Here is a 12,435-nt window from a genome sequence, read left to right as displayed (position 1 = left end):
ACCCTTACAGCAAGTATCTAACACATACCTGATCGCGTATTCATAATGCCGCCACTACCGCCACTCTTACGCGACTGGAGCTGAATTTGAATAGGCGTCATCTTTCAGATTAGAAACACGCCTAGCAACTTTCGTTTATGTCGAGCAAGTACTTCATGGTGTTGAGATTATATTTCTGTCAGTTAATACAAAAATGAATATTTGTTTGCCTTCGTCTTCTGTGCGTTTCTGTACCACTCATCAGATGAGGATGACACTTCGTTGAGTTGTTGCGCTCACACCTGTGGAAGTTTCTGTGGAGTGAAACAGGGGTGACAGCAGCATATCTCAAGGAAGTCTGGAGCAATTTCATTCAAAAATTGTGTATACATCATACATTATTTGTACAAAAATATTTTGGGGATAATATACTCGAACAACCCTCAGGAGCGAGGGAGGGGATAAGAAGTCCTAATACGTAAAATATTTGATAATGACCAATATTAGTATCAAACCTATATCTACATTTACACTAAGCCACAGTATGGTGTATGGCGAAGGTATCATGAATCACTAATAGCCATTTCCTTAACTGCTCTACTTGAAAATGGAGCGAGGGAAAAACGACTGTTTATATGCCTTCGTAATGTCTCTTGTCTTCGCTGTCTTTAAGCTAAATATGTGTTGGCGGTAGTAGAATAGTTCTGAAGTCAGCTGCACATGCCTGTTGTCTAAACTTTCTCAACAGCATTCCGCGAAAAGAACAGTGTCTTCTCTTCATGGGTACCCATTTGTGCCCGTATCTCGTGGTCGTGCGGTAGCGTTCTCGCTTTCCACGCCCGGGTTCCCGGGTTCGATTCCCGGCGGAGTCAGGGATTTTATCTGCCTCGTGATGGCTGGGTGTTGTGTGCTGTTCTTAGGTTACTTAGGTTTAAGTAGTTCTAAGTTCTAGGGGACTGATGACCATAGATGTTAAGTCCCATAGTGCTCAGAGCCATTTGAACCATTTTTGAACCCATTTGCGTTCACCAATCATTTCCATAATACTCGTGTGTTGGTCTCACATACCGGTAACAAAAGCAGCAGCAAAGTCCTCAATTTCTGCGATGTCTTCCTCTAATCTGACCTAGTTGGTATCCCAAACACTCGAATAGTGTCAAGAATGGATCGCGAAAGTGTTCTACAGTCGGTCTCATTTGTAGATGAGCTACAGTTTGCTAAAACTATCACAGTTAATTGATATTGACCATTCGCTTTTCCTACTACCGACCCTACGCGCTCGTTCCACTTCGTGGCGCTTAACAACGTTACACCTAGATATTTGATCGATGTGATTATGAAGCAAAGCTCCACCAATATTATATTCGAGCACTACAATGTTTTTTCGTACTTACAGTATGTGCATTAATGTACATTTTTCCACATTTAGAACAAGGAGCCACTCTTCACAACCAATAAAATCCTCTCCAAGGAATTCTGTATTCTTCTACAGTCACTCAACGCAATACTCACCCGTATACTACAGCACCATCAGCAAACAGTCACAGATTACTGCTCACCCTATCCGTCAGATCATTTACGTGTATACAGAGGACAAAAGCAGTCCTGTCACACTTCCCTGGGGCACTCCTGACGATATCTTTGTCTCCGATGAACACTCGCCGTCGAGGACCACATACTGGGTTCTTTTACTTAAGATGTCTTCGACCCAGTCTGGAAACCTATTCCATATGCTCGGACATTCGTTTACAGTATGCAAATGGAAACAGTGTCAAACGCTTTCCGGAAATCTAGGGGTATGGAATCTTTCTGTTGCCCTTCATCCATGATTCACAGGATATCGTGCGATGAAAGAGCAAACTGAGTTTCGGACGAGCGACGCTTTCTGAATACGTGCTGATCTGTGGACGGATAGTTTTCGAGGTAGCAAGACTGGTTAGTCAGAGTCGCCATGACGATTCAACTCTACAGTTGGTGGTTTGGGGACGGGGGCGTCTGGCACGCCTCTGTTTGGGGTCAATACGCGGGACGTAAAAGCGTAACTCAGCAACATCTATAGCAGTTTCAATAAAATTTGGTATATATGTGACTCATTATTTACATATAAATACTTTTAGATTATGATACCCTATTACTACTAGGAGTGGGGCTGACGATGAAAAGGTATGACATGTAGCGAAACTAGCATGACAGTATTTCTTTCCTGTAATTAGATAACTTGGAATAAGCCTACTGTTAAAGTATGATGCACAGTCTGTCTCTTATTTGCGTTGTTCAATAAATCACTCAAATCGTGGGAGTAATCACTGCAGCAAGCCAACAATTTTGCCATCGTTTTTCAGGGCCAAAACTCGAGCCACATGGCTTAATACCGCTGATTTCCTTAATGCCTTCTCAGCAGTCAATGGTGTAAACAGCGGGCGATCAGGCACATGCCATAGATAGACCTTTTCCTCAAGATGACAGTCTGTTACTGGCAGAATTACAAATGTCCTCAGAATTCAGCTGAAACTGCAAAACAAAAACAAAAAAAAAAAAAAATTCCTCTGGGTCTCAGCATTCATTTGCTGGGTACAAGCTTGGCGACCCCAGGGTTCATGAGCAGGGGACTGTCCACCGCCGCCAGTACCCTGTCACTGTAAGCTCTGGGAATGCTTCAGCGACCACTGTACAGTGCAGCGGTGGAACGTTGTCAAGCACGGGGAACAGGATCTTAGCTTGCCCTCCCAGAATGCGAGGATGGTGAAACCTCTATAAAGACTCCCAATTTCACGGTGTGCTGCACTGATGAGATGTGTGAATGTTGAGGTGGAACAGTCATTAGTGGGCAACCTCTGGGGAACCTGCCACACCTCAGTTCTGTAAGGCTTACTTAGGCATGCAGGGTTCTGTCTAGGTGGACTTTTATTACCTTGGCTGCCTATGGGACAGAGATGGACCCCTCAAAATCTCCTTCTCCTCCTCCCAGTGGAATGGGTGAGCCGCTGGTAGGTACCTACATCTAATCACTCAAGAATCCCCGTGTGACGATCTCTCAAGATTCGGGAGCTGTTAAGAGTGGTTCAGTATTTAGTAACAAAACGCATACTTTTACATTCAAGAGAGTTTTAAAGTCATCACAGGGACATTAAAATCAGTTAAGCTGTTGCGTGGTGTAACATCGTTGGTCTAAACCTCTAATTACCAGCAGGGGACGAAACTGCAGAAAGAGAAATGCCTTGGGGAATATGCCATTTAAACTGAGCTCCACACCATGTTGAATTACACCATAGGTTTGTGAATGCAGGGTTCTGGTGGACATCCCCAAAGAAGAACTGAAAGCTGAGTGGGCCCAAGAAGGAATTGTTGACATGCAGAATATCATGAAAAGGGTGATCTTATCAAATCCGACTCACTTATATTGACTTCAGCAGCATGAAACTTCCAGAGCATATTAAGGCAGGTTTCTTCTGCCTCTGCATCTGGCCTTATGTTCCCAACACAATCTGCTGTTTCACATGCCAGCACTCTGGGCACACCATTATAGGTTTTAAGGGAGGGGCCACTTGTGGCAAATGTGGTAAGGTCTCCTGTGAAGGAGTTAGTTGTTCATCACCTCTGAGGTGTGTAAACTACTCTGGGGACCACCCTGTCTGGAATAGGGACTGCAGTGTCTTCCTTGAAAGAAGCAAGATACAGGAGATTAAAGCAGTAAGCGTATCTCGTATGGCGAGACCAAAAAATCTATAAGGCCATTCAGCCCCCGACGATCGCTTTCTCCTTTCCGTATTTTCTCAAGTAGCCAGTTCAGAAGACTGATGCTGTTACACAAACGGCGGTTGGTGGTGTTAGCTATAGTACCTGCATTTGTCGATGTATTTACGCTGCTGCAGTTACTCTGAATCCCATTCCTCCCTCCAGAACATCAGACAAGGCCGTGGTTGCAGACGGTGCAGAGCTTCCTCCAAAGGTTCAGACTGGTCCACCATCCAGTGATGCCACGTTCACCTCCACAGGTGTGGCTCTGAAGCCACCATGTTTAAAAAAATCAAATTCCAAGGCAAAGAATCATCTGCTGATGGAGACAGGAAGGAAGAACTCTGATGATTGGCATCCCTGTCTATGACGTCTCTCGTGACTCATCTACAGAGCTGATGCACTTTGATGTCGGCCTGGGGCACACATATCAAGCCAACACTATCCCTTCACCCACTACCTCCTATCTGCAGCGGAAAGACAGGGTGAAACTGCACTTTCACCCTGTCTTTCCGCTGCAGATAGGAAGTAGTGGGTGAAGGGATAGTGTTGGCTTGATATGTGTGCCCCAGGCCGACATCAAAGTGCATCAGCTCTGTAGATGAGTCACGAGAGACGTCATAGACAGGGATGCCAATCATCAGAGTTCTTCCTTTTTGTCTCCATCAGCAGATGATTCTTTGCCTTGGAATTTGATTTCTTTAAACGTGGTGGTTTCAGAACCACACCTGTGGAGGTGAACGTGGCATCACTGGATGGTGGACCCGTGACAGTTGGTTCACATATTACAGTGGAACATTAATGGTTTCATGACACATGTGGAGGAACTGAAACAGCTTGCAACTGACTCTTAGTCTCAAATGGATCTTATAGAACAGCTGACCGACCATTTCTCCTACTGGGAGACTTGAATGCCCATCATGTATTGTGGGGCTTGGCCTCTACTTGCCTCTGGGTCGTGGTATGGAAAGCATCATTACGTCTCACGAGCTGTGTGCATCCTCAACACAGGAACTCCCACTTGTTTTTATACTGCTTCTGGGTCATTCTCAGCCATCAACCTCTCTTTCTGCTTTCCAACTCTTGAGTATTATGATCAGTAAGAATTCATTGACGATCTTCATTTCTGTCATCATTTTTCACTCTGCATTCACCTAGTAGAGAGAGCTCTTTCTGAAAGTACGCAGTCACGATGGATGATCAGCAGAGGGAATTGGATTCCTTTCAGCCAGCTGGCTGTGTTTGAATGGCGCGATGGCATCCAGGCGTGGGTGGACAGCATCGCACGAGTAATCCACCATGGTACTGATATCGCTATTCGAAAGTCCCCTCATCTTTCTCGGACGCCCCCTGCGCCTTGGCGAACGAATGAATCCCGTTTAGTCATTTTGGACAGGCATGTTACTATGAGTAGGCTTAAGAGCTGCCTAACAGCGGGAAACCTTGCAGCCTATCGATATGTGAGTGTAAACGCTCAACGCATCTTCAACGAGAAAAAGAAAGGGTAATGGCAAGTGTTCCTGCACACTATCAACTGCTCCAATTGTTCTGCTACAGTATGGGAAGCCATCAATACGATTTCCGGTAAAGGCAGTCTGTTGCCTATAGCAACGTTGTTCAGTCAGGTCGGTCTTCAAACGAAACCTGGAGACATTGCACAGACAATGGCAGACGGTTTTGCGCTGACTACTGTCACTGTCAGCTTGGCTCCAGCGTTCCGTCGTTACCATGCCACAATGGAATGAGGTGAATTGGACTTACAGTCTTACAATTTGGAGTCAACAACTGTCCATTCTCCATATGGGAGCTGGATGTGACACTGTCTGCAGCTCGTGATAGTGCGCCCAGTCATCATCAGATCAGATACAGAATGCTGCGGAACTTGAAACCAGCGACATAGTAAATCATCTATAATGTTTTAATTCTATGTGGCTGACAGACAGCTTTCTCAACTCTTGGAGAGGGGAAATTCTGGAACCCTTCTCAAACTGGTAAAGGACCGAACGTGTCCCATTAGTTAATGGAACGTCGCCTTAACAAGCTGTATAGGAAAGTCCTTGGAGGGAATGGTTAACCGTCGTCGAGTATGGATGTTGGGGACCAGGCAGCTTCTAAGTCGCTCTCAATATCGATTCAGGAGATTTCGATCCACTGTCGACAACCTGATTCTGCTAGAGGCAGCTGTTCATCAGGTTCTTCTACGTAAACAGCATTGTATAGGTGTATTTTTTGATATCAGTAAGGCGTACGTACGACTCTACTTGGAGACATTGTATTCTAGGGCAGCTCCACTAATGGGGCTTCCATGGCCATGCCTCAACCTTTATTCAGTCCTTCTTACGAAAGCGCACTTTGCGGTACCTAGTTGGTGACTTGCTGTCAGTTAGTTTCGAGCAGGAGAATGGTGTCCCTCAGGAACTGTTTTAAGTGTTACCCTCTTCACCATAGCCATATACAGTATGAAGTCTACAGTAAGGAGTCCCGAACAATGCTCCTTATCTGTGGACGATTTTGCAGTTTTCTGTACCTCCTTCGCTACTGCAACAGGAATTCGTCAGTTGCAGATTACAGTATAGGAGCTGGAGGAGTGGGCTACAAAGACTGGTTTTACATTTTATGTAGAGAGGTGTGTGTGTGTGGTCGTATTAATCGTTCGTATTTTCAGTTTACCTGAATTGCGTATGCGGAACACTATTGTCCCTTTTAAAGACGTTGTGCGGTTTTGCGTCTCATTTTTAACTGCAAAATATCATGGTTACTACACACGAAGGACCCCCAGGTAAGGTCACAGAGGGCACTGAACATTTTGAAGTGTTGTAGACACAGGTCTTGGGGAGTGGACAGGTATATCTGCTCCAGTTTTACTGGGCTATCGTGCGATCGCAGCTGGACTGTGGGTGCACAGTCGACAGGTAAGCGTGGCCTTTGTACCTGAAGATCATTGACGCTGTACACGACGAGGGTATCAGGCTGGCCACGGGCGCTTACAGGACCAGCCCATACTTAGTGTCTTTGCTGAGGTTGCAGAACCGCTACTTACCAGCCGGCGGCAGCTTCTCATCGTGCGTCAAGCGCGTCCGTTTCTTGGTGCTCCCAGTTCCCCAGGATACCATTTCCGTTGCTCGTCGGGCTATGAAAGGCCTCTTTACCAGTCTTCCGGTGGAGTCCCTTGTTGTGGGCTACATTCGGGCTCAAATCAGGTGTTTTCATCCACTGCCTCCCTGGTTACTGCAGAGGCTCCGACTAATTTTAGATATAATGAAGTACGGAATAGGCTGGATTGCAGCTTCTGTTTTTAATTGCTATTTTCTGATATTTTAAATGAGCACCACCGCTATGTACCTGTATTCACGAATGGGTCCCAACAGGGAACTGCATTAGTTGTTGTGCTGTTTTCTCGTATCGTATCATCAATATTCTGTTGCCTCCGGAGTTCACTGTATTCGATGCCGAACTATCTACGATCTTCAGAGCGCTGGAGAAGATGACATGCACCATTCCTGGTAAATTCCTCATTTGATCCGAACCCCTGAGTGCCTTCAGTCTCTACAACACTTGTCTCCAGCTGATAAAGTAATCCATGATGTCTTGGAAGCCGTTCTCCGGCAACAAAGCCTGGGGAAGAAGGTGTACTTCTACTGGGTGCCAGGGTACATCGGTACTGTGGGGAACGAAAGGACGGATATAGCAACCAAGGAGGCGTGTCGTTTTCCTCGGATAGTTAAGTGTGCCATCATCACCCATGCTCTCGACTCGCTGTTGAGGTACAGAGTCATGCGTTGATGAGTGACTGGATGTGACAGACATCAAGGTCCGTCTCGTAAAGCCCACAACGCGGCCGTGGTGTACGGCCTTCCAGCCACCCAAAAGCGACGAAGTTCCCCTTAATCGTCTTCGCATAGGCCACAGCCGTATGGCGCATGGCTTCTCGCTGCGGTGAGATGACCCTCCAGTGTGTAGTGTCTATGGCGCACAAATGACTGTGCCTCATATTTTTTCAGACTGTATTTTATTTCCCGACCAGAGGGACGAATCTACACTACTGGCCATTAAAATTGCTACACCAAGAAGAAATGCAGATGATAAACGGGTATTCATTGGACAAATATATTATACTATAACTGACATGTGATTACATTTTCACCCAATTTGGGTGCATAGATCCTGAGAAATGAGTACCCAGAACAACCACCTCTGGCCGTAATAACGGCCTTGATACTCCTGGGCATTGAGTCAAACAGAGCTTGGATGGCGTGTACAGGTTCAGCTGCCCATGCAGCTTCAACACGATACCACAGTTCATCAAGAGTAGTGACGCGTATTGTGACGAGCCAGTTGCTCGGCCACCATTGACCAAACGTTTTCAGTTGGTGAGAGTCTGGAGAATGTGCTGGCCAGGGCAGCAGTCGAACGTTTTCTGTATCCAGAAAGGCCCGTAAAGGACCTGCAATATGCGCTCGTGCAATTTTCCTGCTGAAATGTAGGGTTTCTCAGGGATCGACTGAAGGGTAGAGCCACGGGTCATAACACATCTGAAATGTAACGTCCACTGTTCAAAGTTCCGTCAATGCGAACAAGAGGTGCCGAAACGTGTAACCAATGGCACCCCATACCATCACTCCGGGTGATATGTCAGTATGGCAATGACGAATACACGCTTCCAATGCGCGTTCACCGCGATGTCGCCAAACACGGATGCGACCATCATGATGCTGTAAACAGAACCTGGATTCATCCGAAAACATGACATTTTGCCATTCGTGCACCCAGGTTCGTCGTTGAGTACACCATCGCAGGTGCTCCTGTCTGCGATGCAGCGTCAAGGATAACCGCAGCCATGATCTCTGAGCTGATAGTCCATGCTGCTGCAAACGTCGTCGAACTGTTCGTGCAGATGGTTGTTGTCTTGTAAACGTCCCTGTCTGTTGACTCAGGGATCGAGACGTGGCTGCACGATCCGTTACAGCCATGCGGATAAGATGCCTGTCATGTCGACTGCTAGTGATACGAGGCCTTTGGGATCCAGCACGGCGTTCCGTATTACCCTCCTGAACCCACCGATTCCATATTCTGCTAACAGTCATTGGATCTCGACCACCGCGAGCAGCAGTGTCGCGATACGATAAACCGCAATCGCGATAGGCTACAATCCGACCTATATCAAAGTCGGAAACGTGATGGTACGCATTTCTCCTCCTTACACGAGGCATCACAACGACGTTTCACCAGGCAACGCCGGCGAACTGCTGTCTGTGTATGAGAAATCGGTTGGAAACTTTCCTCATGTTAGCATGTTGTAGGTACCGCCGCCGGCTTTTCAATCATTTGCATATCACAGCATCTTCTTCCTGTCGGTTAAATTTCACGTCTGTAACACGTCATCTTCGTGGTGTTGCAATTTTAATGGCCAGTAGTGTAGAATCTCTGGGACCATCTCCATCGGGCTGTTCCCGCCATGGATCCTCAACCGAGAAACGTAGCTCGACTGGTCACGGCACTGGAATCAGCATGGCTCCAAATCTCCCTCGGTACCTTTCAAAAGCTCGTTGACTCTCTTGTAGCAAGTCTCGCGATACGACAGGTGGGTATTCAGGGTCTTCACAGGTGATCACATTAATGTGACTAGGCGGCATATGTGACATATGCATACAGGGGCGAAGCCGCAGGCGAAGGACTAGTTACTGGTAAACAAAATTCTCCTTATTTCGAGTAGTAATCCTTATATGAGCAATAAGAGTTGCCTGAATTTTAGATGGATAGATGTGCTCATGCGATAAAACAAGCAAGTCAACACATACATACTCGAGGAATCATCACAACATATATGTCATCGATCTGTGTATTACAGATATTCTCACTGGGCCACAACTGTTTGCACTTCATTAACATCCAGTTAGGACAGTGTGGACCTGGAGTTGATCCTTGGAGCAACATTTTCTTGAGCTATTTGCCTGTTGTTGGAAACTAACCGTAATTGGGACTGGTCATGGTTTGATCTGTCACAGATTGCTATGCAGTACGTAACAAGTCACATTCATGAACATAGTTTCCGGGGTGTAGGTTAGTATGTACGTGAAACATGGGAGATAACCTCTACATACAATATGAGGACAGAATTTAGTGGTGTTACAGAAGACTACTGAAGATTATATGGGTAAACAAGACAACCAATGAAACGGTTCTGATTGTAATCGGGAGGAAACTATCTTTGTGGGACAACTTGACTAAGAGAAGGGATATTTTTTGTGCACGTTGGGGCACTTCACATGTATTTTTCAGCGACTAAATTAAAAACTGCCTTTTTTCACTTGTGTCACTTTTCTTGCTTGGGTGCGATATGAAGAGGCCTGTACGGAAGAGACTAGTATGAAGAGCTAGCAGTTTACATTCACGAAAAGTAAGAGCTGAATTGTGACTGAGGAGGGCGAATTCAGTCACAGTGCCTATTTTAACATTGTAACGACTTACTAATTTGATGACTTTTGCTCGTGACTGTCCAAGGCGACTGGGCAGAGAAAGAGTGCATTGGGACAGCTGGAACATATGTGTCGCCCTCCCGTGTCGCCCTCTGCTCATGGCCGCGGCACAGTATCAAAACAGCTACCACAAGACTGAGTAAACAGCAGTGCCACTGATATGGACGCCGTCCACCTTTCACATTACAAATTTCTGTAATATTTTCTTTACCCTTGACTAACTAGAAGTTTCAAGGAAGTATTTCTAAGAACTGTTTTCTCAACAAACAAACAAAAATTATTAGTAATTCAGTGTGCATGGACATTTTTCTTTCCTATGTAACAAATGTACCAGACGCCTACTATTGCCACTTGTATTGCGATCTGTATGAATAACATAGATTCAATACCAAACCACTATTTTACAAGTGTCGTAGATGTAAGTTTACTGATGAGTCGAACAGATTACTCTTGTAACCGATACAAACAAGTAGTTTTGGTACATTTCATGTCTGGTGGTATGGTATAATAAGTGTTGAATTTTGCAGAGTAATTGTTGATTAGGTATTTTACGTTTACCCACAGCTCTGAAGGGGTTTATAATGAACCGAGACCGGTCGTCATAGAAAATTAAAGCAATCGAGATGGACAGTAAAAACAATCAGTTTTTCGACCAGTGATTGGGGATTTTCTGCTAGGGCATCATCTCAGTTTTTACAGTGAACAATCTGGCTAGGCAACAACCCAGGCTGCAACACTCCGTCAACATGATGCCGAAGCAGTACTCCGAACGAGGTGGCGTAGCGGTTAGCATAGTGGACTCGCATTTGGAAGAACGGGGGTGCAAACCCCTGACCGGCCATACACATTTAGGTTTCCCATGATTCCCCTAAGTCGCTCTAGGAAAATGTCTAGATCGTCGCCTTTAATAAATGCACCGTAGATTTCCTCCCGCATCATTTCGTAATACGAACTTGTGCTTCGTCGCTCAATGACCGATCTGTCGGAGGGACGTTAAACTCTAGTATTACTTTCTTCCTTCTTCCTTCCGTAGCAGTTGTGGTGGTGCCGTCACGTACATCTCCATGTACCAGCGAATCCACGTCCGCTCAGTAATTCGGACGACTCGTAATGGTAGTACTGGTATTGTCTTCCCATTAATAACACGTTTTATTATGCCCATATTGAATACAACCAGCATCTGATAGGTCTGCTTTAATGTTGATCAAAAACTTTCTCTGCCGTGGCTCAAATATTCTATCCTTCCATGGACACAATCAGCAATGCAGTTTCAAAATACGACGATGCGTACTTAACCACTCACGAAAATATGAGTTGTTAATAAGTTTTCACACAAAAATTAGGTGTTTGGTTTCACTTTCATATACTCCATGGTTCGCATTCTTTCAGTCCAGATAAATTATAAAAATGGATGTGCATATGATCCGCATCACCTCCTAAACCACTGCACTGATTTCAACCAAAGTTGGTACACATATCACTTACTATCAGGAAACAATCGTTGCATGGGTAAGAACCAGCCACCTATCCACGGGGTGGGAGTGAAAAAGCAGTGTGGCCCACGACAAGAGAATGACCATACTTTTGCTATCCAGTATTTGAGAATGAGAGTACTTAGAGACTTGCAACAACCTTGACACCTAATTTCAAACCTTTACGAAACTTTTCTCGTTGACAGCCCCAAAAAGTGATGAAAGGAAAGAAGTTTATCACATAATATTTTCGATAGTGAGATTTTCACTCTGCAGTGGAGTGTGCGCTGATATGAAAGTTCCTGGCAGATTAAAACTGTGTGCCCGTCCCAGATTCGAACTCGGGACCTTTGCCTTTCGCGGGCAAGTGCTCTACCATCTGAGCTACCGAAGCACGACTCAGGCCCGGTCTCACAGCTTTAGTTCTGCCAGTATCTCGTCTCCTACCTTCCAAACTTTACAGAAGGTCTCCTGCGAACCTTGCAGAACTAGCACTCCTGAAAGAAAGGATATTGCGGAGACATGACTTAGCCACAGCCTGGGGGATGTTTCCAGAATGAGATTTTCACTCTGCAGCGGAGTGTGCGCTGATATGAAACTTCCTGGCAGATTAAAACTGTGTGCCCGACCGAGACTCGAACTCGGGACCCGAGTTCGAGTCTCGGTCGGGCACACAGTTTTAATCTGCCAGGAAGTTTTATATTTTCGATGTTCATGCATCAAAACTGCCGCGTGAACTGAGATATTTTACTTTATTGATTATTTACTACTAA

The sequence above is a fragment of the Schistocerca cancellata genome, chromosome 4 (genome assembly GCF_023864275.1).
Source record: "Schistocerca cancellata isolate TAMUIC-IGC-003103 chromosome 4, iqSchCanc2.1, whole genome shotgun sequence".
Taxonomy (NCBI): domain Eukaryota; kingdom Metazoa; phylum Arthropoda; class Insecta; order Orthoptera; family Acrididae; genus Schistocerca; species Schistocerca cancellata.
The sequence above is the reverse complement of the archived record's forward strand: the minus strand, read 5'-3'. Positions refer to the sequence as shown.